Raw genomic sequence first — 5,609 nt, forward strand, 5'->3', positions numbered from 1 at the left:
CGGCTCAGGGCGTGATCCCAGAGTCCTGGGATCGAGCCCCACATCAGGCTCCTCCGCTGGGAGCCTGCTTCTTCCTCTCCCACTCCCCCTGCTTGTGTTCCCTCTCTCGCTTTAAAAAAAAAAAAAAAAAAAAAAAAGTAGATCTTTGCAGATGCTGATGGAGAGCGTCCTGACATACAGAATGGTCTTAGCTAGCAAATCATACTAATAGAATACAGTCCTAATGATGGACTCTTGCCAAGTAATTTCCCATTTAAACGTATACCCAACCTCCCATTTGAGTCCACAGAGTATGTATGTATGTATTTGTGCCTATCAGGAAATAAATTTTTTGGGGGCACCTGGGTGGCTCAGTTGGTTAAGTGTCCAACTGAGGTCATGATCTCAGGGTCATGGGATTGAGTTGGATTCTCTCTCTCTCACCCTCTGCCTCTCCCTCTCAGGCACATTCACTCTCTCTCTCCTACAAAAAAAAAAAAAAAAAAAAAGGAAATAAAGTTTTGGCCATCTTAGAGCCTGCTGGGCACAGGACTCCTAAAATGATAAATATATCTGGAAGGCTATGGTCCAAGGCCATGTTTGCTGGCCATTCGCAGGGTCTCCAGATCCAGAGGGAACACACGGCTCTTCTTAGAACTGAAGGTGTTCATGCTCGAGATGAAACTGAATTCATTCTAGGCAAGAGACGTGCTTATGTGTACAAAGCAAAGAACGACACAGTGACTCCTGGTGGCAAACCAAACAAAACCAGAGTAAACTGGAGGAAAAGGAACATGGCGCTCATGGAAGCAGCGGCATGGCTCATGCCGCATTCTAAAGCAACCTTCCGCTAAAGCCATTGGCCACAGGATCCGTGTGCTGCTGTGCCCCTCAAGGACTTAAACTTACTGAAAAGCACATAAACAAAGGAGCAGATTTCTCCTCTTGTAAAAAAAAAAGTTTGTAATAAGTTATAAATTAATCGAAAATGAGAATTTTGTCCCCACTTACTTTGCTTTAGCTTTTTCTTCTTGAGGGTTCACATTTTGCAGAATTGTTGCTTATATTTCATATACTCGTCCTCAAAAAATAAGCGGTGCAAGGATTTCATAGTACATTGTTTAAAAAAACGGTGTAAAGAGAATGAATGAAGTTGCTTGGTGTGGGTATGTCGGAGCTTTACCCCATGACATTTTGTGCTGCACTGCCTTGTTCCAAGCACACTCGGGTAGAATGTTAGATGTGTCAGTCAAATACAGTCTGCTTTCTTTGCCTCCTATTAGAAAATGAAGCTAGCTAATTGAAAGACTCACTTGGGATAAAGCAGCTTTAAAATTATTGCCTAATTCAAGACAAACATGTCTTGTTTTTTAATTTTTTAAAAAAGATTCTATTTATTTGACAGAGAGCGAGAAAAAGAGCACAAGCAGGAGGAGCAGCAGAGGGAGAGGGAGAAGCAGGCTCCCTGCAGAGCAGGGGGAGCCCGATGTGGGGCTCGATCCGGGGACCCTCAGGTCATGACCTGAGCCGAAGGCCACTCCCCCTGCTTGTGATCGATCTCGATCTCTCTCTCTCTGTCTGTCAAATAAATACATAAAATGTTTAAAAAAAAAAAAAAAAGAGGGGCCAAACTATTTTTTTTTAAAAAAAAGAGGTGGCTCAATTGTTAAGCGTCTGCCTTCAGCCCAGGTCATAATCCCAGCGTCCTGGGATAGAGTCCCTCATCGGGCTCCCTGTTCAGCGGGGAGCCTGCTTCTTCCTCTCCCACTCCCCCTGCTTATGTTCCCCCTCTCGCTGGCTGTCTCTCTCTCTCTCTGTGTCAAATAAATAAATAAAATCTTAAAAAAAAGAATGTGCAATATTTGGCACATGCTTATATGAAAAATTATTCATCATATCTGAAATTCAAATTTAACTGCATGTCCTGTATTTTTATTTGCTAACTCTGGCAACCTATTTCTAATCCACACACGGGGGAGATTCCAGGAAATACCTCTGCTCAGCAGAACTGCTCCCTGCCAACCATGCTGAAACCCACTTTTTTTTTTTTTTAAAGATTTTATTTATTTATTTGACAGAGATAGAGACAGCCAGCGAGAGAGGGAACACAAGCAGGGGGAGTGGGAGAGGAAGAAGCAGGCTCATAGTGGAGGAGCCTGACGCGGGGCTCGATCCCATAACGCCGGGATCACGCCCTGAGCCAAAGGCAGACGCTTAACTGCTGTGCCACCCAGGCGCCCCTGAAACCCACTTCTTAAGCATCCTCCTAGATTCCCCTAGATTTTGGGTCTGATTTATCATGCACTGCCTGTTTTTCTCTATGATAACAGGGTTGGTGTCCATCTGTAGACATGGTATTAATGTCATGAATTGCAAGTAAAGGTCAGAGCATTTTTGCTAAACGTGACAGCCCTCTAATCATCTGGAGCCTCGTGTGTGTTGTCCTCCTTGGATTTCACCCAACTGTCATTTCTCCTCTGCCAAAATGTCGTGGTGACTCTCCAAGCACTCCTTGGGGAGCGATCTTCAGGCTCTGACCCTGTGCATAAATGTACTCCCACTGCTTGTTTTAAATAATTGCATCCCCGCAGCAGCTGTGGATTCTGCTTTGCTGGGTGTTCAGTAGATTATGCAGTCATGCCATTAAATGTGAACAAATCGGTGGGCCTTCTCAACAGCACTTCCATCCGGCTGTTAGCTTACGTTTGTGGCAATCAGGACTCATGCATAACTGTACATTTAGCAGTTTAAAATTTTCCAAAAGAATTACATAGCTCCTTTCAATGGGTTCTTGCGTTGCCAATGATCGGGCAAGAACAGAGCATCTGTCTCTGTAAGTCAGAAAGTATCTTGGGGAGCACGCCCACGTACTGCAAGTTGACAAGCTTCTCTTCTCCCAGTATCGTTGCTGTGGGTTGGAATAATTTGTTCCTCATTCATCAGGGTAAAGTGAGGAAGGCAGGATGTCAATTCTAGATAAGATTTAGGGGTATAATTGTAAATTTATGTTAAAGTTGTATCTTCCCATTAAAATACCTGGGGTTCATTCCAAGAACTGTATTTTTTTTAATGATAAAAGATTTTTAACATAGATTCTTCAGGTAGCCTTGTCATTTGTAATGAAACTATTTAAAAAAAAATTCATGTTACCAATCACGAATAATGCCCATTTCTGTTCAGTGAAGTCCTGAGTGATAACCAGTTTTGTTGCCTTTTTAGAGATTTGGGAAAGAATCTATACAATTCTGGACAGAATTTTCATTCAACACAAGTACAATGTTTCACTATACCACTCACGTAAAAAGTACCGTTATACATTATAATTATAATCCTTACTATCTTTCCCTTTTGAGCAAGTGGTGAATGGTGGCAGTTCTGATATTATTGTAAAAAATGAACCTCTTAAAGACATGGACCTCAATGTTATTTATAGGTAAAGAAACCAAGACCCCAAGAAGATAAAGATCTTGCCTAAGGACTTAAGGTAGGTGATGAAATACAAAATAGAAATAGAAACAATGCAGACTGTACAGCAAGAGCAGAATCCAAAAAGGTGGAGAAATGAGGGTACGAACTGTGACAGCATCAAGATAATATTATCGGTACCGACACCAGTCGTGAATTCCTGCCTGGGTTCTTCATAAAGAGAACACCACACAACACGGCAAAAACATCTTACAAACTTCAGATAAGAACACCCAGATCTACTGATTTTCCACCATACTATGTAGGGATGTTGGGTTCCCATACTTCTCCGCAGGAGGACACCGTAGACTCCCTGTGACATCTTCATTTTCTTCCACCCTTCTGCGGGGTAGGCGGCCAAGTCCCTCTGATTATAACTCAAGGCAACTTTATTAGCTGTGTTTTCTAAAAAACATTTAAATATTTCATGGTATGTAAGAACCCATTGAAAGGAACTATGTAATTCTTTTGGAAAATATAAAAATTAAATATTATAAATATTTAAATATTCATCGAGACTGAGAGCTTCGGGAGGGATATAATTATACTATATAATTGGTGGGAGTTCCAAGTATACTATATAATTAGAGGTTAATTGTTTTTGATGAATGAATCAAAGAATACTGCCCTAGCTTTAGTATAGACAGAGACACTTGTGTTGACATGCCAATCTCAATTTTGTGCATAGGTATCTACGAAAAGCCATTGCAATTTGGCAAACACACTCATTAGGTTCTGGTAAGCGTGACATTTTTAGGGAAAAGTGAGACTAGGCTGGTAGCAGCGCGTAAAGGTCTGTGAAGCCGCTTTCTCTGGCTTCCTGCAACGCGTCCTGCAACACCACACCAACAGCTGGAATGTCTATACACCAAATCTCCTGGCGTGAGCTGAATCCAGTAGGAAGTCACTTCATTACAAAACGTAAACAAACTGTTTATTTATTTTTATCCTGTGGAAGCAATTTTAAATGCAAAAATGAAATACTTAAAAAGACAGGGTTCCTTCCAAGGGCCCATTTACTAGTTGAAATAAAAAAAAAAAATCAATGTCTCGCATAAGGTAGGGTTTTCCTTTGCTGTTTTGTATAGTTTTTCTGACTCTGCTGTGTACCAAGGAGAACACTGCTCATTTACATTCTGTAAACAGAGTAAAAAGAAGGCTCGTTCATGGTCGCCGTGAAGTATGAAGTTTCTGAATAGTCAAAAATAGACTAAATTTTGCATTCTTAAGAACATCTCTTTCACTCATCCTATCAGAAGGTAAGGTGATTTATTTTAATATCTACAGTCTTTTATTATTGTTTTCTTCATTTTGGAAAGCTCCAAATATCCACAAAGGAGGGAACAGGACCATGAGGTCCCACGTACCCATCACTGAGTGACGACTGTCACATGAGCCACAGTCGACCACTCTGGTCTCAGCTATGATTCCACCTCCTACCTGTCCCCGATGCAATTACCGTGAAGCAGATCTCAGAGATGACATTATTGATACAAATTCCAGTATATATTTCCAAAAGGCAAGAACTCTTTGATTAACTACTACTGCAATTCTGTTATCACATTAAAACACTTAACAATAAGTCCTTAATGCCACCCAACATGCTGTCAGAGCACAACTATCTTACCCCCAGATGGTCTTATACATGATTTCTACCAGTGCCTGGTTCCGGGGTTTTTGACAAATGTTTCCTATAAGCCACTTTGGTGCCAGGTGATATGCTGCACACGGGGCCTATTTTATTAATTCATTCATGGTAATTATTTACCGAGTGTCCAATGTATGTCAGAGAGGGTTGAGGGTCCTTGGGATACATCAGTTAATAAAATACACAAAGTCCCTGCCTTCTTGGAGCTCATATTGTAGGAGGATGAGATAGGAAACAATTAAAAATAATGAAAGTAAACGTGCCCATTTGATATAAGGTGATGAGTGCTTTTTGGAAAAAGAAAATACCACAGTTAGGTAAAAGTTATTTGGAAATCATGGGCAGGGTCGCAGTTTTTTTTTTTTTTTTTAAGATTTTATTTCTTTATTTTGAGAGAGAAAGAGTGTGGGCACAAGGGGAGGGGCAGAAGGGGAGAGAAAATCTTAAGCAGACTCCACACTGAGCCAGGAGCCTGAGGCGGGGCACGATCTCACAACACTGAGACCATGACCTGAGC

The 5,609-nt window shown here is 41.2% G+C and overlaps 1 pseudogene; it reads left to right on the forward strand.

Moving 5' to 3' along the window:
- The first annotated feature begins 539 nt into the window (after positions 1 to 539).
- Positions 540 to 882, forward strand: LOC113262052 (60S ribosomal protein L35a-like; annotated as a pseudogene).
- The last annotated feature ends 4,727 nt before the right edge of the window (positions 883 to 5,609 follow it).

This window comes from Ursus arctos, unplaced genomic scaffold (genome assembly GCF_023065955.2).
Source record: "Ursus arctos isolate Adak ecotype North America unplaced genomic scaffold, UrsArc2.0 scaffold_27, whole genome shotgun sequence".
NCBI classification, from domain to species: Eukaryota; Metazoa; Chordata; class Mammalia; order Carnivora; family Ursidae; genus Ursus; species Ursus arctos.